The sequence below is a fragment of the Oncorhynchus nerka genome, linkage group LG3 (assembly GCF_034236695.1).
Source record: "Oncorhynchus nerka isolate Pitt River linkage group LG3, Oner_Uvic_2.0, whole genome shotgun sequence".
NCBI classification, from domain to species: Eukaryota; Metazoa; Chordata; class Actinopteri; order Salmoniformes; family Salmonidae; genus Oncorhynchus; species Oncorhynchus nerka.
In genome coordinates, this window is record NC_088398.1 from 58,346,759 (window position 1) to 58,370,267 (window position 23,509).

General features: G+C 46.8%; 1 pseudogene; it reads right to left on the reverse strand.

Annotated features, from left to right (window-relative positions):
- Positions 1-23,509, reverse strand: part of LOC115116434 (ceramide kinase-like protein) — a 63,012-nt pseudogene that overhangs the window by 22,299 nt on the left and 17,204 nt on the right.

A 23,509-nucleotide genomic window follows, 5' to 3' on the forward strand; every position in this document is an offset into this window, starting at 1 on the left:
GGCCCGTGGGACGAATTTGGACCGCATGTGATTTTATTTGGCCTATGAGTTTTTTGTTTGCAAAAAATATATATATATATATTTTTTTTTTTAAATAATTGCTTTCATTGTTGGACATAATATACTGTAACAACACCAGCAAATCAAATTTAATTTTGGAAATATGTTCCAAAGTATTCTGACGCATAATAGAGAGATATACAGTGGGGGGTATTTAGTCAGCCACCAATTGTGCACGTTCTCCCACTTAAAAAGATGAGAGAGGCCTGTCATTTTCATCATATGTACACTTTAACTATGACAGACAAAATGAGAAAAAAAAGTCCAGAAAATCACATTGTAGGATTTTTTATGAATTTATTTGCAATTTATGGTGGAAAATAAGTATTTTATGTTAGGGCTTTTTGCGGCCAATTTGCAGTGTACAAATTATTTGTAATTATGTTCTGGCCCCCTGACCATCCACTCAAGAAAATAAATCATCCCGCGGCTGAATCTAGTTGATGATCAGCCATAGTAGTACAGCCCTAATGTAGCAAATTAGGGTTAATTCCTTGACGCACCCAACCCTTTAGCGGGATCATTTTCATCAACACCCGCTGAATTGCAGAGCGCCAAATTCAAATTAGATTACTAAGAATATTTCATTTTCATGAAATCACAAGTGCAATATAGCAAAACACAGCTTAGCTTGTTGTTAATCCACCTGGTGTGGTTTCAATACAGCTTTTCGGCGAAAGCATAACAAGCGTTTATGTAAGAACATCTCTTTCAGTAGACAAAATATTACAAACACTAGCAGCCAAGTAGATTGGTCACGAAAGTCAGAAAAGCAATAGATTAAATCGCTTACCTTTGATGATCTTCGGATGTTTGCACTCACAAGACTCCCAGTTACATAATAAATGTTCCTTTTGTTCCATAAAGATTATTTTATATCCAAAATAGCTCCATTTGTTTGGCGCGTTATGTTCAGAAATCCACAGGCTCGAGCAGTCATGACATCGCAGATGAAAATTCCAAATAGTATCCGCAATGTCCACAGAAATATGTCAACCGTTTTTTATAATCAATCTTCAGGTTGTTTTTAAAATATATCATCGATAATATATCAACCGGGACTGTCGCTTTTTCAATAGGAGAGGGAGAGACAATGGCTGCCCCACACTGTTGCGCAAGCAAAACTCTGTGAACACCCATCTATCCACTGACGCAATGTTATCTTTCTCGCTCATTTTTCAATTTTTCACTTTAAATGGAGGCAAGGCATCCAATGGAACAGAGAGCTTTCAGGAAAAACAGCACTTCCGGGTTCGATTTTCCTCCGGTTTTCACCTACAATATTTTGACAGTTTTGGAAACTTTAGAGTGTTTTCTATCCTCATCTGACAATTATATGCATATTCTAGTTTCTGGGCCTGAGAAATAGGCAGTTTCAAATGGGTATGTCCAAAAACGAAAATCCTGCCCCTACACTCAAGAAGTTAAGAGCCTTGCTCAAGGACACATCTACAGATTTTTCTCTTTGCCGGCTGAGGTATTCAAACCAGAAACCTTTTGGTTACTGGCCCAATTCTTTAACCGCTAGACTGCCGCCCTTAGCTCGATTTTTAAATCTCAGCAGACAAATAAATTAATTAAATGAAAAAACTGTAAGATATATAATAAATATGGATATTGTTGAGACTATGAATATAATGGTTTACTTTGACAGTACCCTAATTCCAACTATTTTCTAAATTCAAATGGTGTAATTTTGATAAACTGTGGAGTTTATTTATTATTTCCTTCAACAAAGGAGACATGATAGCATCCCTCCTTCAGTCTCAGGAGTGACATAGTCATGGTACAGTGGTGCCTATCTCTCCTCTCTCTCCTGTTTGTGACAAGAAACTGTTCACAAATACTCCCGTGGGAACACCCACTAATGAAGAGAAACAGTGACCTCTGAGCGACCAATTTGCAGTGAGTGCAGAGTGGCTGCTAACAACAGCACTCCATTTTACCACCCACCACCACAGCCTAGAATGGCACATGAAGGTCAAACTGTTGGCACAAAAAGCCGGACTGGCCCACGGCAGCGTTGTTGATACCCTCGCTGCCGGCTGTGGTGTGTAGGGTCACTCATGATGCGTGAGTGTGTGTGTGTATGTGTGGCTATGGGGGTTTATTCCACAAATTATTGGAGTGATGAGCTCTCTATACTACAAGCTCTCACAGTCTCACATCAGAATTAGATGTTCATCCATGTTTCTTAAATGTCAAATTTCGAAGTTGTTGCAAACATCAAATTTCGAAGTGTTTAAAGTTGCAATATGTAACTTTTTGGGTGAACCGACCAAACTCACGTAGAAATGTGAGTTATAGATCTATCATTCTCATTGAAAGCAAGTGTAAGAAGCGGTAGATCAATTTTATGTGCGCTATTTTAATCTTTTATTTTTTGCCTCTTTTACTTTCGGTTTTGTACGTCAACTTCAAACAGCTGAAAATACAATATTTGGGGTTATGAAAAATATATTTCACAGCGGGTTAGATGGTACAATGATTCTCTATTGAGATTTTTTTTGTCCCCGACCTACCCACAATACCCCATATTGTCAACGTGGAAATATGTTTTTCCAAATTCTTCCAAATTAATTGCAAAATAAAAGCTGAAATGTCTTGAGTCAATGAGTATTCAACCTGTTTGTTAGGACAAGCCTAAAAAAGTTCAGGAATAAGAATTTGCTTAAGAAGTTACATAATAGGTTGCATGGACTCTGTGTGCAATAATAATGTTTAACATGATTTACAATTACCTGTACAATTACACATACAGGTCCCTCAGTCGAGCAGTGAATTTCAAACACAGATTAAACCACAACGACCAGGGAGGTTTTCCAATGCCTAGCAAATAAGGGCACCTAGTCGTGTAAAAAATATATATATCTGCTTGAAAATCTATGGTAAGACCTGACAACGGTTGTCTAGCAATGATCAACAACCAACTTGACAAATGTTACACAATCCAGGTGTGAAAGCTCTTAGACTTACTGTTACGGGTGTGTACTGGAGGCGAAGTCAGGTGCAGGGGAGCAGAGTATAGATAACAGGCACACTTTTTATTCCGGTCCAAACGAAAGCACATAAGTACATAAACGTGCCCAAAACAGGGAACATAAACAAAAGTCGATCACCGAACGTCGCACGAACAAGGAGAGGAGCAGACTTTGGTGGAAGTCGTGAAAGTGCCCCCCTCCCCCCTGCTGCCTGATGCCTCGAATCCAGGATGGAAAGAACGGAGTACGCCGGGGCCCCCTCGATGTCCAGAGGAGGCGGAGGAACCTCCCACATCTCAGATTCCTGGAGCGGACCAGCCTGATGACCCTGATGCCACGATGCCAGAACCGGCTGGTACCCCAATACGCACTGAAAGGGGGAGAGGTTATTGGAGGAGTAGCGAAGTGAGTTCTACGTCATCTCGGCCCATGGCACGAACGCCTCCCACTCCCCCGGCCGGTCCCGGCAATAGGACCGCAGAAACCTTCCCACATCCTGGTTGACTCTCTCTACCTAACCGTTACTCTCAGGGTGAAAACCCGAGGTAAGGCTGATCGAGACACCCAGACGTTCCATGAACGCCTTCCAGACTCTCGACGTGAACTGGGGACCCCGATCAGACACTATATCCTCAGGCACCCCGTATTGCCGGAAGACGTGAGTAAACAGGGCTTCAGGAGTCTGTAGGGCGGTAAGAAGCGCGGGCAGAGGGAGGAGACGACAGGACTTAGAGAAACGATCCACAATGACCAGGATCATTGTGAAAGAGGAAGATTGGTTAAAAAATCCACTGACAGGTGTGACCAAGGTCGTTGTGGAACGGGTAAGGGGTATAGCTTACCTCTGGGCAGGTGTCTTGGAGCCTTACACTGGGCACACACCGAGCAGGAGGAAACATAAACTCTCACGCCCTTAGCCAAGGTGGGCCACCAGTACTTCCCAGTCAGACAGCGCACCGTCCGACCGATCCCCGGATGACCAGAGGAGGGTGATGTGTGGGCCCAATAGATCAACTGGTCACGGACAGCAGATGGAACGTACAGACGCCCGACGGGACACTGGAGTGGAGCGGGCTCTGTATGCAACGCCCGCTCAATGTCCGCGTCCAGCTCCCACACGACCGGCGCTACCAGGCAAGAGGCTGGGACTATGGGAGTCTGATCCATGAGCCGCTCCTCTGTGAGTCTGCCTTCATATTCTGGGAACCTGGTCTGTAGGACAGGGTAAACTCAAAACGGGTAAAGGATATGGGCCACTTTGCGTGAAGTGGATTCAGTCTCCTCGCTCCCCGGATGTACTCCAGGTTGCGGTGGTCAGTCCGGATGAGGAAAGGGTGTTTAGCCCCCTCAAGCCAATGTCTCCACGCCTTCAACGCTTTAACCACAGCCAACAGCTCCTGGTCCCCCACATCATAGTTACGCTCCGCCTGGCTGAGCTTCTTCGAGAAGAAAGCACAGGGGCGGAGTTTCGGTGGCATACCCGTGCGCTGTGAGAACACGGCTCCTATCCCAAGCCTGGTGATGCATCCACCTCCACTATGAACGCCAAAGAGGGATCCGGACCAGCACGGGAGTCGAAGTAAACAGAGCTCTTAGCTGCCCCAAAGCCCTGTCCGCCTCAGCCGACCACTGCAACCGTACAGGGCCCCCCTTGAGCAGTGAGGTAATGGAAGCAGCCACCTGGCCAAAACCCTGGATAAATCTCCGGTAGTAATTGGCAAACCCTAAAAATGGCTGCACCTCCTTTACCGTGGTGGGAGTCGGCCAATTACGCACGGCTGCAATGCGGTCACTCTCCATCTCCACCCCTGATGTGGAAATGCGATACTCTAGGAAGGAGACAGCCTGCTGAAAGAACAGGTATTTCTCGGCCTTGACGTACAGGTCAGGCTCCAATAGTTGTCCAAGTACCCTGCGCACCAGGGACACATGCTCGGCGTGTGTAGCGGAGTATATCAGAATGTCATCGATATAAACCACTACACCCTGCCCGTGCAGGTCCCTGAAAATCTCATCGACAAAGGATTGGAAAACTGATGGAGCATTCATTAACCCGTACGGCATGACGAGGTACTCATAATGCCCTGAGTTGGTACTAAGCGCTGTCTTCCACTCGTCTCCCTCCCGGATATGCACCAGGTTATACTCACTCCTGAGATCCAGTTTCTTGAAGAAGTGCGCCCCATGCATTGACTCAATCGCCGTGGCAATAAGAGGTAGCGGGTAACTGTACCTCACCGTGATTTGATAGAGACCTCTATAGTCAATGCACGGGCGCAGACCGCCATCCTTCTTCTTCACAAAAAAATAACTTGAGGAGGTGGATGAAGAGGAAGACCGAATGTACCCCTGACGCAGGGATTCAGAGACATATGTCTCCATAGCCACCGTCTTCGCTTACGATGGGGGATACACGTGACTCCTGGGAAGCGCAGCGTCTGCCAGGAGATTTATCGCGCTATCCCCCCATCGATGAGGTGATAATTGGGTCGCCTTTTTTTTTTTTTACAGAAGGCAAGAGCCAAATCGGCATATTCTGCGGGATGCGCATGACGGAGACCTGGTCTGGACTTTCCACCGTGGTAGCATCAATGGAAACCCCTACACACCTCCCCGAGCACTCTCGCGACCACCCCGTTTGAGCCCTCTGTTGCCAGGAAATGGTGGGATTAGGATGAGCCAACCAGGGAAGGCCTAGTACCACGGGAAACGCAGGACAATCAATGAAGAAGAGACTGATTTTCTCCTCGTGACCCCCCTGCATCTCCATGACCAGGGAGATGGTGGCCTCCCTGATTAGCATGGACCCTAATGGTCGACTATCCAGAGCGTGAACCGGGAAAGTTCTAACTACAGGAATGTTGGGGATCCCTAAACTAAGGGCTAACACTCTGTTGATAAAGTTCCCAGCTGCGCCTTTATCGACGAGCGCCTTATGCTGGGAATGAGGGGTAAACTAAGGGAAACAAACATGTACAAACAGATGGTCAACAGAGGACTCTCGATGAGTGTGGTGCAGACTTACCTGGGGTGACGCCAGAGTGCCCTGCCTGTTGCCTCGACTCCCAGAGGGACCGACACGTCACCGACTGGTAGTGTGCCATCTGCGGCCACAGATGGTGCACGTGATGGCCCCTCCTCCAGCCTCCCTATGAGCAGCCCCTCCCAACTCCATGGGCACCGGAGTGGGGGTGCAGTAAGATGGAACCGACAGAGCCCCTTCTGGAAGTCCGCGGGTGACCAGCAGGTTATCCAACCGGATGGACAAATCCACCAGTTGGTCAAAGGAGATGGTGGCATCCCTGCAGGCCAGCTCACGTTGATGAGGGCCCTGTTGTTCCAGCCTGCTTCAGTGGCCAAGGTCCGGAATTCCAGGGCGAACTCCTGGGCGCTCCTCGTCCCCTGCCTCAAATGGAAGAGCCGTTCCCCAGCCGCTCTACCTTCGGGCGGATGGTCGAAGACGGCCGGGTGAACTCCTTGAAGGTCCAATGCCGCGTCTCCTTCTCCCCACACAGCGTTTGCCCACTCCAGAGCTCTCCCCACGAGGCATGATACGAGGGGCGGACACTTTCTCCCTTCCTGAGGGAGCTGGGTGAACAGTGGCCAGGTAGAGGTCCAGTTGTAACAGGAATCCCTGGCACTGTGCTGCCATCCCATCATACTCCCTGGGAAGGGAGAGACCCATCCCACTGGGACTGTCTCCGGACGGGACGGGTGGAGGTAACCCCGGTTGCGTTGGTCGAGGCACTGGAGAGACTTCCTGTCTCTCCCAGAGGTCCATGGTCTGGACAACGCAATCCATCATGGCACCAAGATGATGTAGCATTGCAGAATGTTCCTGGATGCGCTCCTCGACTCCTCTAACAAGGATACCTGCTCCTGCTGACTCCATGGTTGGTGTGAAATTCTGTTACGGGTGTGTACTGGAGGCAAAGCCAGGTGCAGGAGAGCAGTGTAGATAACAGGCACACTTTATATTTCAGTCCAAACGAAAGCACATAAGTACATAAACGTGACCAAAACACGGAACATAAACGAAAGTCTGGCGCGTGACAATACCCACATAACATAAAACAATTTCACACAACGACATGGAGGGGAACAGAGGACTAAATACATTCAGTGTGATTATGGAATTAAAACCAGGTGTGTATGGAACAAGACAAAACAAATGGAAATATGAAAAATTGAGCGGCAATGGCTAAGAAGCCGGTGACGTCGATCGCCGAACACCGCCCGAACAAGGAGAGCCGACTTCGGCGGAAGTCGTGACACTTACCCAGAAAGACTCACAACTGTAATCGTTACCAAAGGTGCTTCTACAAAATATTGACTTGGGGTGTGAATACTTGTGACATATTTCTGTAATTAATTTTCAATACATTTGCAAAAAATGTTAAAAACATGTTTTCACTTTTTCATTATGGGGTATTGTGGGTTGATGGGTGAGGAAAAACAAAATGTGTAATAAGTCAAGGGGTACGACTAGTTTCTTAGGTTTTGGATAGGCTTGCAACCAAAATATCAAAAACAACTTTATATCGCTGGATTCGAACATGCAACCTTTGGAATCAGATGCTTACACCATCTATAACACCCTAGGAAAACCAAAACCCTAGTGGCCGGGTTTCCATGTCATCTCCCGACGTCCTCAAACATGGATAGATGACGAATACTGACTTGTATCACGGGGTGACCTGCCTGCTCTATAACCATCATCTACTGCATGAGGCATACACTCAGCCAATGTCTGAGCCACATGCATGTTCAATGGTTGATGGAACTTTCACAATTTTAAAGTGGAATAGAATGCTGTATTATTGTGGTTCCGTCTATAATACAAGGCATTTAGCTCCCAGTGCAATCAAACCAAATTGCAATTCAACCAAGTTGAAAATGAGACACTTGCTTGAACGACCAGTTTGTTTTCAATTGAGAAGTAAATAACTCCCTCGATGGAAATGTCATTGAATCCCTGAGCTGACAAGGTAAAAATCTGTCATTCTGCCCCTGAACAAGGCAGTTAACCCACTGTTCCTAGGTTGTCATTGTAAATAAAAATGTGTTCTTAACTGACTTGCCTAGTTAAAAAAATATGTTTTGAGTGGCTAAGAAATCACTTTGCTCTATTAACACAATTTCACAATGCTCAAATTTGAGAAGCCCCTGCTATGCTTCAAGAAAACATTTATAACCATATGACCTTTATGGATTGATGGTGTGTAATAGCACACAAGCTAAAACCATTCAAACCAATATGGGGTTCTATTAGCGGATGTACACTTCATAAACTACATGGTCACCTCAACACCCGGAGATAAGCTGTTCTAAATATTGGGTGAGGATTGAGAACAGCTGCAGAACAGAGAGGTCAAGCCATCCTTGCTCCTCACCTGCTGAAGTGTGTGTGTGCATGCGTGTGTGTGTGTACGTGTTTGTTGTTGTGTGTGTGCGCTGCCACCCTTGCTCTTCACCTGCTGGTATTAGCCCTAGAGGAAGTGGTGCTTGGACAGGCGTGAACATGGAGTCTGTGTCCCTGCCTGACTCCATCTGGGCCTGCAGCAACAAACCATGGGCCATCTCGGCCACAGAGCCGTCCCCACCGAAAGCCACAACCCTGGAGAAAACACACATGTATGAGATACAGCACACGCGTAAATCGGCCACGAATTGTCGACGCTGACACACACCACCCTGAAGGATAAAATACAACGTTACACACACACACACACACACACAGAGCATGAAACAGTGAACTTCAATGCAGCTCAGGGTAAATGCCTGAGTAAGGGTTTCCTCCTCTAAGCCTACGTAACTGAGGTAAACATGACATACTGACATAGCAAGATAAATCAATCATATTAATCACCTGACTAAACAGAGAACATGTCTGTAATACAGGTCAGGGCCAGACAGACAGGTGCATACACATGCAAGAATACACACACACACAGATACAGACATGCACACACACACACACACACACACACACACACACACACACACACACTCTCTCTCTACATTCATCACTATTACAGCGCTGGTTGACCTAGACCTGTCGAATCCATTTCAATTCATTGAAATGATAATTCCCATTAAATGTATTGAATAGTCAGATTATGTCATGGATGCAGCATTTTCCAGGAATTTGGTCAAATCTGTAAGCCTGAGCCTATTTAGCTCCTATAAGCACATTACTAATACATCAGTACATCAGTACATCAGTACACTGATGAAAGTTTATTACAGTTAATTTCAGAAATGCTTTTGAACAAGACCGTATATTACCATTCCTAAAAAGATTAGTTTAGCCTCCAATCCATGGCTAGTTGTAATTAAAGGGTGATTATATTGGGTAAAATTGTATTAGAGTATTTTATTGGCCCCTCCCATTGGATGACATGCCTGTTACTAAGGTTTTGATATTGAGCTGTAGTTTACCTAGCAGTGGTAACAAAACAAAGCAATATGTGCATAAATGTCAGCACTAAATGTGGTCAAAATTCTAGGATTCCGTGAATTGATTATTAGATGCAGTGTTTATTTGTTTCACTCACTGAAAACATGATTAATCAGCAGCAAGGAATTTGTCTGTCATATGCTGAGCTGATGAGGCCCACCTCACAGTGTATGACAGACTCAGGTTATGTACAGGTTATATAGCTGAGGCATTAGATAGGAGCCAGGCTTTGACCTCAAGTTCTGCATCGTGTTCCAAAGATGTCTAATGACATATCATTCTCCTCCACGTCTGCCTAATGTTCTGTCATTGCTTGGTTATACACTGGCAATACATCCCTCTATTAAAGAACACAGGCTCTCCACTAAACTACCCCTCATCTCCTATCCACCCCCCCCCCCCCAAGCAGGAAGGCAGTAATAAAATCTGTAAAAGGCAGTAAAGCTCCAGTTAATACAATGTTTTAATTTGAGGAGCTGATAATTAACACTAATGTGAGATCTGGAAATAATTACACACATCGCAACAGCCTACAGTAGTGTCTGACATTCCTATTGTGTTACACACACCACGATTCCATGGTTGTGTCCCAAATGGCACCCTATTCCATTTATAGTGCACCACTTTCAACCAGAGCCTTACGGGCCCTGGTCAAAATTTGTGAACTTTAAAGAAATAGTGTGCCATTTGGGTCACAACCCATGTAACAGGGACTGAGGCTGTCACGCTGTCACACCCTGCATGACTTCCTCGGAAAACAGTAGTAAAAAATATACTTTTTCCCTTAAAAGCAGAGATGAATGAGTTATGATGTATTAATGAAGACGTACGTGTTTAGCGTTTTATGCCTTCGCACCACTTCTCAGTCTTCTGGGGTTAATTAAGCTGGTGTTGACAAGACAAAGAGGATATGATCTAGAATCAGACCATTGCGAAGGACCCTGAATCTACAACACCACACACTCTATTGGGAATATGTCTTCCAGACAGAAAGCCTCTCCTTAAGCGGACTACTCTAGAAAACCTCATCCTCTATGGGGAATATACCGTACGTCTTCCACACAGTCTGTGAAAGCTTCCTATATAGCTAGACACAATTCCTTTCTAACCAAAGTTTAAAAAAGCTCCATAGAGACGGACATCTAATAACTTAATAATGTTGTATGAAATAAGCCTTGTGTGAATCCTGTACAATCAGGTTCTGACTCTGATTGAAGTGCATGTTATGAACCCTGTCTCTGAACAATTTGAGGGATATTGCAAATCAATTAGACATTACATTACACTTGTATTGGTGATACCACAGCGTCCCTGCTTAAAGATGATACTGTACCGCAAACAACCAAACAAGGCTATGTTGGGTTAAGTAGCTTAGCTTGAATCTTCCGGGACTTACCCAGTGATTTTTCCATGCAAACAGAATATTTCATTTTGATAAGAGGAGCATAACATATGTCTGACTCTTAACGTCAACCATAAATCCAAACATTAAAACCTACAGTACACAATACACATTTGTTCTTATCGTGTAAGAAATATTGAGATATTCATTCAGATATTGGTTGTGTATATGTGTCGTAATGTGTCTAATATATGTGGGCCACAGTAATGAGGTTGTGAGAGCAGGACAGAAGGATCATGAGCTCAGCTTTTCCACCAGTCACTCTTCACACCTGCTCCATCTGTCCCTCATATCAGACCTGCCTAGCAGAGCATGAGCCAGACATCCCTCCGTCTTTCCGTTCTCCCTCTCCTGCTTACCTCCCACCCCTTTCTACCTCCCACCCCTACATCTTCTTCCTGCCTCTACCTCCCTCCTCCTCCTCCTCCCCCACCCTGCCCTCTACCCTTCTCTCCCCTATCCCTCGTAAGGGTTAGGTTGTGGTGTAGACTAGTCTGTGCTGATCTGCTGAGCGACACCAATGCAGCAATCCTGGTTTAACAGGAGTTTGGAGCTACCTAAAATGATCTAATTGTGACTATAATGCAGACACATGGGAGCTACGGTGTGGCAGTGTGGTGTAAAAACACACTCACACACATGCACACACACACAGACAGGGAGAAAACGCACACACACACACACACGCACATGCACCAGCAGTCTGCTGGATGGGAGGTACTTCATCACTGCTTCCAGAACAAGTAATTAAAGTGCCACCTGCCGTGCCCACACTGGAGAGGACACACACCCACACACTCCTTTAAAGGAGACTGCCTCGGCTGGGTCGACTTGGTCCCCTGGCACACTGTTCTAATCATAGTATTATCACTAATTTTGTAAAACCTGGACTCTCCCTTCCCTCACTGTCTTTCTCTCTACTCTCTCTCTCCTCTCTCTCTCCTTTCCTCTCTTGCTCTCCTTCTCTCTCTCTCTCTTTCCTTCTCTTTCTCTAACTCTGCTTTTTTATTACAGCTACTGTAAATGCCACCTTAAGAGGATAAACAAAACAGACCGTACCACAGACATGGGATTACTTCCTCATCTGACTTTGACTCTGTGCCATCATCCATCCCCATCCCTCCATCCCCATTCCTCCATCCCCATCCCTCCATCCCCATCCCTCCCCCTCATCCCTCCATCCCCATCCCTCCCCCTCATCCCTCCATCCCCATTCCTCCACCGTCATCCCTCCTCCCTCACATCACAGCCCAGTATAATACCATGTATTAATTGGAATCTCACCATGCTGATTACTCAACTCCATATCAATGTGGTGTTTTTGTTTACCTACCTAACCCCTAAATAGAAAAAATGAATAAAGTGATTGGTTTTATTAATTTCCTTAGGTGAGATTAGATGTATCATTCTGCTGCAGCTGCATTCCCGTACCGGGAACACCTGCTCATATCAGTGTATTGGTTGGTTTTCTTTCTGTCTGATATTTTATGGAGAGGATTTATATGGACCATCTAACAGATAGTGTGGCAAGCAAACCTACCCATCATATTCATCCAATTAGATTCTGCACAGAATGAATAAAGTGTGCCCTTTTTCTTTCAGTGACTGTGAAGAGAGAAAGGCAAGAGAACATAAATAAATGTGTTAATGAATGAAAGATTAAATCAGAGGGCTGGGCTGGCACAAAAACATGGCTTTTAGTATCCCTATCCAATGTTAATTTGGCACATGGCTGATGAACATATGGGGGTGGTGGTAAACGTACAATTTATACTTGCATGCAGTTTGCATTTTGTATGAAGAAAAGAGAAGCAATGCAAAGAGGCTGCCTCCAGAGTGTTAATGCTTCTCTCACTTATGCAAAACAAGGTCAGTAATGCCACTGCTCATGTTCATTATTTTGTTATAACGTGTAGTTGGTGTGGATATTTTAAATCTTTTGCAACACTGATGTTCATTATTTTGTAACAACGTGTAGTTGGTGTGTTATTCTAAATCCTAAATCTGTTTTTTTCAGGCAGAAAGAGGTCAAACTTTCCGGGGGGGAAGGACATCCGAGGGACACAGTGAGACTACTATGATCTACAACAGCACTGGAGCGAGTTGATACATTGGCAATTTGGGATGTGGGCATATCCACAGTGGGGGTGTGGGGGAGACAGGAAGGATAGCGGGTGGCACGCCAGGGAGAGGAGCACCCGTATCCCCACCCAGTTCTCCAGAGACTAGGTAGCTGTCACTCTGCATCGCTGTCCTCAACACACACACACAGATACAATCACCCCCCACCTCATCCCCCACCCGACACACACACCCACAAAGGAAGATGCCAAGGAAAATGGGGGAACGGGGTTCTATACCACAGATGGCGTTACATGGCCTTGCCCCATTTAGCATTTCTGGGGCACCTCCTCTCCGTCGGAGCAGGTTAGTCCCAGCTGTACCCACCCATCACACACACCCTTGCACACACACACACACACACACACACACACACACACACACAACCATCACAGGCTCCTCCATGACGGATGTGACACTTGCAGATGAGGATTTGTTGTGTGAGAATGTGTATCATATTGGTTAGTGTGTCGGGCCAGTAACCGAAAGGTTGCTGGATCGAATCCCCGAGCGGACAAGGTAAAAAATATGTTGTTCTGCCCCTGAACAAGGCAGTTAACCCACTGTTAATTAAATAAAGGTTACATTTTTTAAAATTCATTTTAAAAAATCTATCTGAAGAACCACATGGATGTTTCATTCCTGGTCTATGTCTCTGGTACCAATGCCTACCATTGCTGTTGTTTTGTTACATGGAAATGTTAGGTGGACATTTACACTGAATGTACAAAACACCCAGGTGAATGCTATGAACCCTTATTGATGTCACTTGTTAAATCCACCTCAATCAGTGTAGATGAAGGGGAGGAGACAGGTTAAAGACGGAATTTTCAGCCTTGAGACAATTGAGACATGGATTGTGTATGTGTGCCATTCAGAGAGTGAACGGGCAAGACAAAATATTTAAGTGCATTTGAACGGGGTATGGTTGTAGGTGCCAGGCACACAGGTTTCTGTTAAGAACTGCAACGCTGCTGGGTTTTTCATGCTTAACAGTTTCCTGTGTGTATCAAGAGCAGTCCACCACCCAAAGGACATCTAGCTAACTTGACACAACTGTGGGAAGCATTGGAGTCATCATGGGCCAGCATCCCTGTGGAACGCTTTCAACACCTTATAGAGTCCATGCCCTGACAAATTGAGGCAGTTCTGAGGGCATAAAAGGGGGGTGCAACTCAACATTAGGAAGGTGTTCTTAATGTTTTGTACACTCAGTGTACAGCAAAAACAGGGGCTTGAACATATCCTGCTATCCGGAAAGAAATACACTATAGCCAAAAATGATCTGCAGGAATGTTTCTTCCCTGGTACCAGTTGTGTTGTCATATCAAGATGATGTTGATGTATGTTGTGTACATACAGTAAAAACAGTGACTATGCAGAGATGCTTTTTTATCCAGAGGAAATGGCCCATATACATAAATTCACATAAACTCTATGATTTGTCATGCATTAGATATTCTATGCAACTGTTATTCTAAATATTACAACTATATGCTTACTAAAACATGTTTTTTCTCTGTTTCTACCTAACTGTCATTATATTGTCCAAATGACATTATCATTCACTTGTTAAAGTAAATTGCGGACACATTTGTCACCATCACAACTCATTGAAGTAATAACATCATCAATAACAGAAATTATAACATCATCAAACCCAGTTGGTCCCAACTGCCACTGAAGTGTATTGCAGACTCCAGAACAGCTCCCAGCTTCCAGCCGGGGCCCGAATGAGATATTTAATTTATATTAGGTAAAGTATGTTTTAATGGCTCCTCGTCGACCACTCATCCCCTACCCTCCCCACGGGGAGAACACAGTCTCAGGAAAGAAGGTCCGCATCCCAAATGGGACCCTATTGCCTGCATAGTGCACTACTTTTGACCAGAGCGCTATGAACCCTGTGGGCCCTGGTCAAAAGTATTGCACTGTATAGTGAATATTGTGCAATTTGGGACACAACCAGATTCTATTACAGTTGGCATTTAGAAGTCAGTTGGCTTTTAGAAGTCTCTGGAATCAGATAGTAGCATTCATTAGAGTACACACACACACACACAAGCATGTACGCACTTACACAAGCACTTACACACGCACGTACACAATACACAGACAGGAGAAGGAGGAGGAAAGGAGTAGGGGGAGGGGGAGGAGGAGTGGGAACAGGAAGAGGAGGTGAGGAAGAGAGGGGAGGAGGAGGAACAGGAGAGGAGGAGGGGGAGGAGAAGGAGGAACAGGAGGAGAAGGAGGGGGAGGAGGAACAGGAGAGGGGGAGGGAAGGAACTGGATGAGGAGGAGAGGAGGAAAGAGGAATGGGGAGGAACAGGCGGAGGAGGAGGGGGAGGAGCAGGGGGAGAGGAGGAGATGAGGATGAGGAGAGGGTGAGGAGAGGGAGGAGAGGGGGAGGAGGAGATGGGGAGGATATGAACAGATGGGCCTAGCCCCTCCCATGGGTCAGGTTACTCAGTAAGGAAAGGAGTCACTGCTCCTGTTATTAAGTGTGAGACGCACTTTAGACTCAACAGAGTAGTACAGCTGCTGCTATATGCACACGCACACGCACACACACACACACTCTCATGGGACACTTACTGGTGACATCAGCCTTGATGTCTGCTAGCTGAAACAGTGGTGCAACATAGTCTCTGTAGATCTGATAGGCCTCTTTCTTATGGCTGGTAGGGTTCACAAACACCTTCATGGATTTGGGCCTGTTCTGGAAACCTGCAAGAAGACAAGGGGATAATCAATCAATCAAATGTATTTGTAAAGCTATTTTATAGCACAAAGTCCTGGTATAGACACCAAAAAGAGACAGCAAAAACAGAAGCAGAGGACAACAGAATTAAAAAAGGCAAACAAACAGGTACATTTCTGCTTCACTGGGATTTCCAGTCCAGGTCAATCACATCTGTTAGTCAGTAAAAGCAGGCATCCCTACCAGGCATGGTCAGTTTTATCACTGTGTATTGAGCTTTTGTCTGAGGCACTTGCTATAAAATCAGCTGAACAAAGAGTGAGTAGAGTCCGCTCTACTTCTAAAGGTCAGTAGGTTTGAAGCTCTCGCTTACAGAACCTGAACTGCAGCTAGAGAGTCTGAGCTGAGGGAGATAGGGGGGAGTCATGACTCTCTGTCTTCTCTCTTTCCCTCAGCGCTCGCCCTCTCTCCCCCCTGACCTCTCCCACTCTTCACCCTGCCCTCTCTCTCTCTTCCCTCTGCCCTCTCTCTCTCTCTGAGCTCCCCCCGCCCTCTCTTTGTCTGTTCTCCACCCTGCCCTCCACTAAGCACCCAGCCTCTGAGCTACTGAGCTTCCACACTGGATTAGAACTAGGCAGAATTAGGGAGTGTTCCTTCCTGGCTTTCCTAGAGCCTGGTGGAGACCCAGGAATCGATGGGGAGAGGCAGCATGCTGAACCTCTCATCCCCATCATTGTCTCCATTATCCCCCTCATTACTCTAATCCACTGGCTCCCTGGTGGTTGGTCCCTGAAGTTCCTGACCTCGACACGCTAATGAGCCCTATGCCCCCTGAGCCCCAGCCTGAGCCTGAGCCTCAGCCTGCCAGCTCTGGCTCTGCTCTGACAGAGCCCCACTCTGAGCCCGGACCCCCGGCCCTCTGCCAGCCACCCAGCTATCCATTCTGACAATTAATTGTGATCTCTTGGGTTTCAGGGGCATCCGGGGTCACATGTTCAAAAGGAAGGGAACGAGTAACGATCAAGGAGGGTGTGCAGACAGAGGGGACCAAAGTCAGGGTCCCAGGGAGCAATGGTGTCATGGGGGACCGGGAGAGGAGAGGAGCTCAGGAAGGTACAGCAGGCCTGGAGATGTGCTTTCTCCAGTCTCTCTAGAGCAGGTATTCCCAAACTGGGGTACCCGCAATGCCGTCGGGGGTATGCCAAATAAAAATGTGATTCACATTAAAAAATAAATAATAATAATAATCATTTTAAAAAATTAAAAAATAATTCAAACAGTCCATTTATATTTTCCAACAGGGATATACATTTGGCTATACAGTTTTTTCTTCTCGCCTGAGTAGCCTCGTATCACTGCAAAAAATAAAATAAAACCATCTAGTGTTCAGTGAAATAACAACACAATGTCAAATACAGGTAGCCTAGTCAAATAACTAACATCCAGTCACATTAACCGTTACTCTCTCGTGGGTATTCCACTTACGTATGTAGCCAAATGTAGCTGCTGCTCATGTTGGTATCTGTACTGATGGCGCAAAGGCCATGACAGGGAGACATAGAGGAGTGGTGACGCGCGTGCAAGCAGTTGCTCCTGACCCCACTTAGGTACACTGCAGCATCCACCGAGAGGCTCTTGCTGCCAAGGGAATGCCTGACAGCTTGAAATACGTTTTGGACACTACTGTGAAAATTATTACGTTTGTTAAAGCAAGGCCCCTGAACTCTCGTGTATTTTCTGCAATGATATGGGCAGCGACCATGTAACGCTTTTACAACATACAGAAGTGCACTTATTATCAAGGGAGATGAGCTTAAAGTTTTATTTACTGACCATAATTTTCACTTGTCTGACAGCTTGCATGATGATGAGTTGTATGATTATCACACGACTGGCCTATCTGGGTGATGTTTTTTCTCACCTGAATGATGTGAATCTAGGATTACAGGGAATATCTGCAACTATATTCAATTTACAGGACAAAATTGAGGCTATGATTAAGAAGTTGGAGCTCTTCTATGTCTGCATTTAAAAGGACAACACACAGGTCTTTCCATCATTGTATGATTATTTTGTGTGCAAATTAACTTAAGCTTACGGACAATGTCAAATGTGATATAGTGAAGCACCTGAGTGAGTTGGGTGCGCAATTACGCAGGTACTTTCCCGAAACAGATGACACAAACAACTGGATTCATTATCCCTTCCCTGCCCTGCCTCCAGTCTTACCGATATCTGAACAAGAGAGCCTCGTCGAAATTGCAACAAGCGGTTCTGTGATAATTCAATTTAATCAGAAGCCACTGTCAGATTTCTGGATTGGGCTGCACTCAGTATCCTGCCTTGGAAAATCTTGCTGTTAAGAAAATGACTGTAAATACTGTTAAATCCCCTTGGTGTCACACCCTGATCAGTTTCCCCTGTCCTCATTATTGTCTCCACTCACTACAGGTGTCGCTTATTTTCCCCAGCTAGCTGCTCGGGAATTACCGGTGGACCTTGACTCCCTTATCGCCCTAACCATCAAAATCAATGGATGCCTAAGGGAACGTAGGAGTGAGTGGAGGTCTGGTCTCAGGCAACATCGTACACCTGCTATGTTTCGTACAACCTTCGAGGGAATCCGGAAGTTTCCTTAGGCCGCTTTTCCAAGAGGATTCGAAGCCACCCAAGCCCTCTCGTGAATCTACGATGGGTGAGTTGGATACTCCTGAGCTTATGCAGTTGGGAAGAGCTAGGTTGTCAGTTGGGGAACACACACGGAGGATGAACAGTAACTGTTGTCTGTACTGTGGAGGGGCAGGGCATTTTATAGCTAGCTACCTGTCCTATTAGGAAACCCTTGTCTCTAGTGGGTACCAGCACTATGGTGAGTCAGACTGGGAGTTCCCTGATTCCCATCACCCACACACACTTTTCTGTGCTTGTGCTCTGGGGAGACCAATCTAAGTCTCTCAGAGTGCTCATTGACTCTGGGGCTGATGAGCGTTTTATGGATGCCACTATTGCTTCGGAGCTTGGTACTCCCACTCAGCCTCTCTCTGTTCCCATGGATGCTATGGCAAACTTCTACCGCCGTTTCATTTGGACGGCCTCTCCATAGGGGAAGACACCCATAGTACTGTGCCCGTTCAATTACGGGTTTCTGGTAACTACAGTGAGACCATACAGTTCCTCCTCATTACATCTCCCCATGTTCCAGTCGTTTTGGGATTTTCCTGGCTACAAAAACACAATCCTGTGATTGACTGGACCACAAGCTCCATCCTGGGTTGGAGCCCATTTTGCCATTCCCACTGCCTTCAAGGAGTACAGCCTTCCCCAAGTCGTCTTCCTCAGGATGTTAGCAAGACTGTGGATGTCTCTGCCGTTCCCACTGAGTACCATGACCTCCTGGAGGTATTTAGTAAGGCACGTGCTACTTCCCTTTCCCTGCACCGTCCTTATGACTGTGCCATTGATCTTCTCCCAGGCACTACACCAACTCAGGGTCAGTTGTATTCTCTGTCCGGACCAGAGACCAAAGCTATGGAGGAGTACATAGAGGAGTCTCTGACCACTGGGGCCGTCCGTCCATCTGCATCCCCTGCCGGCGCAGGGTTTTTCTTTGTGGAGAAGAAGGACAAGACCCTGCGTCTGTGCATTGACTACCGGGGACTTAACGACATTACTGTCAAGAATCGTTACCCCCTACCTCTCCTCTTCTCTGCGTTTGAACCTCTCCAGGGGACCCCATATTTTCCAAGTTGGACCTTCGAAATGCCTACCACCTGGTTCGGATACGCGGGGGGATGAGTGGAAGACAGCCTTCAACACAGCCAGTGGGCATTATGAGTACGGGGTCATGCCATTTGGACTCACCAACACCCCCACTGTTTTCCAGGCTTTGGTCATTGATGCTAAACCGGTTTGTGTTCGTGTACCTTGACGACATCCTCTTTTTTCCCCGATCTGCACAAGAACATGTCCTTCATGTCAGACAGGTCCTTCAGTGCCTCCTGGAGAACCAACTGTTCGTGAAAGCAGAGAAGTGTGAGTTCCACTGCTCTACAATCACCTTTCTGGGATATGTCTTTGCTGAGGGCAATGTTCAGATGGATCCTGGAAAGGTGAATGCAGTCGTGGATTGGCCTCAACCAACGTCCAGGGTGCAGTTGCAATGGTTTCTTGGTTTTGCAAACTTCTACCGCCGTTTCATTTGGGACTACAGCACCCTGGCGGCCCCCCTCTTGGCACTCACCTCTCCCAAGGTACCGTTCAAATGGTCTCCTGCTGTCAACAAAGCCTTTGTGGACCTGAAGCAACGGTTCACAACTGCACCCATCCGGACCCCTCGTGTCAATTTGTGATGGAAGTTGATGCTTCGGATGTTGGAGTGTGGGCCATCCTGTCCCAGCGATCTGCCCAGTACCAAAAGCTTTATCCCTGTGCTTTCCTGTCCCATCGTCTCAATCCTGCAGAGAGGAACTACAATGTAGGCAACCAAGAACTCCTGGCGGTTAAGATGGCGTTGGAAGAGTGGAGGCACTGGCTGGAAGGAGCAGAACAGCCATTATTGGTCTGGACCAACCATAAAAACTTGGAATATCTCCATACAGCCAAGCGCCTCAACTCCAGGCAGGCCCAATGGGCCCTCCTGTTTACCAGCTTCAACTTAACTGTTTCCTACCGCCCAGGGTCACAAAATGTGGAGCCTGACACTCTCTCCCGGCTATACAGTTCTCTTCCACACCCTCGACTTCCGAAACCATTCTCCCTACCTCATGCCTTGCTGCCACTGTGGATTGGGGTATTGAGAACCTGGTTCATGAGGCGCAGTGCCCCCAGCCTGAACTTGAAGGGGGCCCAGCTAACCGGCTGTTTGTCCCTAACCCAGCCCCAGTCCCAGGTCCTGGAATGGCTCATTCCTCCAGGCTGACCTGTCATCCAGGGTCCCGTCGTACACTAGCCTTCCTCCGACAACGTTTCTGGTGGCCCACCATGGTTCCTGACGTCTCTGCCTTCGTCGCTGCATGCACAGTGTGTGCTCAGAACAAGACTCCATGGCAAGCTCCTTCGTCCCTGGTCTCATATATCTCTGGACTTTGTCACTGGGCTCCCTCCATCTGATGGCAACACTGTCATTCTGATGGTTGTTGATCAGTTCTCCAAGGCCACCCATTTCATCCCTCTCCCTAAACTACCTTCTGCCAAGGAGACGTCCCAGCTCATGGTGCAGCATGTCTTCCCGATCCATGGACTCCCGGTAGACATGGTCTTCAATCGGGGTTCTCGTCTCAGTTCTGGAAGGCAATCTGTACCCTTATTGGGTCATCGGCCAGTCTGTCATCCGGATTCCATCCCCAAACTAACGGTCAGTCGGAGCGAGCCAACCAAGACCTGGAAACCACCCTGAGATGCCTGGTCTCAACCAATCCACTACCTGCAGCCGACAACTAGTTTGGGTGGAGTATACCCGGAACACCCTTCCCTGTTCGGCCACGGGTCTCCCTCCATTCGAGTGCTCCATGGGGTATCAGCCTCCACTCTTCCCGGAACAAGAACAGGAGGTCAGCATACCCTCGGCCCAGATGTTTGTCCCCCGCTGTCAACATACCCGGAGAAGCGCCAGGGCGGCTATTCGCAAGACCAACTCCAAGTATCGTCGACTAGTGGACCGTCGTCGGACCCCAGGTCCCCGCTACCTCATTGGGCAGTGGGTATGGCTGTCCACACGGGATCTGCCCCTTCAGGTAGAGTCCCGCAAACTGTTCCCTCATTTCATTGGCCCTGTTCCAATCTCCAAAGTCCTGAGTTCCACTGCTGTCTGTCTTGTGTTACCCCGTACCCCCCTCCCTGTGTCATTGATGGCCATCCGGCCTACACTGTAAAACGTCTCCTGGGTGTTCGACCACGGGGCAGGGGTTTCCAGTACCTGGTTGACTGGGAGGGTTATGGCCCGGAGGAGAGGTGCTGGGTTCCCGCTAGAGACATCCTGGATCCAGCCCTCATCGCTTTAGCAGTATGCTTAGGGTCATTGTCCTGCTGGAAGGTGAACCTCCGTTCCAGTCTCAAATCTCTGGAAGACTGATCCAGGTTTCCCTCAAGAATGTCCCTGTATTTAGCGCCATCCATCATTCCTCCAATTCTGACCTGTTTCCTAGACCCTGTCAATGACAAACATCCCCACAGCATGATGCTGCCACCACCATGCTTCAATGTGGGGATGGTGTTCTCGGGGTGATGGGAGGTGTTGGGTTTGCAGTAGATATGTGGTAGTGGTGGAGTAGGGGCCTGAGAGCACACAGTGTGTTGTGAAATTTGTGAATGTATTGTAATGTTTTTAAAATTGTATAAACTGCCTTAATTTTGCTGGAACCCAGGAAGAGTAGCTGCTGCTTTGGCAGCAGCTAATGGGGATTTGTAATTAATACAAATACAAAATTAACCTGTGATGAGTTATTCACAATTTTCGATTAACAAATATGTAAGAATACAACCCCACGATACAACCCCATGAGCCAGGTTGTGACAAAAACTCACACTCATTCTTCTGTTTAATAAATGTATTGTATAGTGTGTGTGTGGCAGGCTTACAATGATGACAAAAAACAACATTTGAGAGTGTGCTGACCCTGGTGCTAAAGAAGGTAAGCAGCTGGAGGTTGAATGTTTGAAGGGGTACGGGACTATAAAACGTTTGGGAACCACTGCTCTAGAGGATAGACAGATGAGGCTGGAGAGCAGAATCACATCTCCAGCCTTACTGGGCCTTCCTGCCCTGCACTCCACTTCTCTCTACCCTCCCCCTATGACCTCCAGGCCCACTATACCACTCCTGTCTCTCTATCCTCTCCCACTCCTACTGGGCTCGGAGGCACTGATACTGGGAGCAGGTGCAGGACGGATGCTGTCACTGCTGACTGAGTTGGGGCTGTGGCTGGGGCTCAGGAGGACCAGAGTAGGCCAGGGGGTTGGATCAGGAGGCTCAGCCCAGGAGGCTCAGGAGGGTTAGGAGGCCAGGGGAAGGCTAGGGGGACTGGGAGGAGGAACAGGGGAAGTTAAGGAGGCTAAGAGGGGGCCATGGGAGTTTCTCATCATCCCCCAGCTAACTTCACACAGCCCCCAGTCTCACAGAGGGGAGGGGACTACAGACACACACTAAGCCACACTTTGTCCGACTCAGACAGATACACAAAACACTCTGCTTTTCATATCATATCGAAAGAGACACTTTGAGCCATATATCGGTCTTACAGCTAGGTCTATTTATTAGGTAATTGTCAACGCGAACACTAGATTGTGCATTATAGCTGTTAATTTTAAGTAAACACCATATAGTGGCGTATAGCATTATAGTAACATTTTATTATTAGGTACAGTATCTACGTAACTAATGCATTCCACTGTAAGTAGCCATAGGTAACTGGAACCCTATGACTGTAAATCTTGTTGGCCTTCTCCTTTCTAAAACAACATGAAACCAACATGAGTCTCCATACAATCCAGAATATTATGTTTCAGTCCAGTCGTCAGCAGAGCTTTCCTACAGGCTTCATAATTTACAGAGGATTATGTACCATAGCAACACGGCAGGCTGGGTAGCCAGGCTGGTGAGGGATCTCTCTCTTCAATCAGGGTTTAACTAAGTCCTCTCTCTCCCCGCTAGGAAATGTTTACCATCAACACTGGGTAACTCATGTACACGCACAGTGTACACACAACAGAAAAATGTATTTATTGGGTCACTTCAGTACACCATAAAATACACCAACAGGTACATTTACCACCTAGTTCCTGCTAGA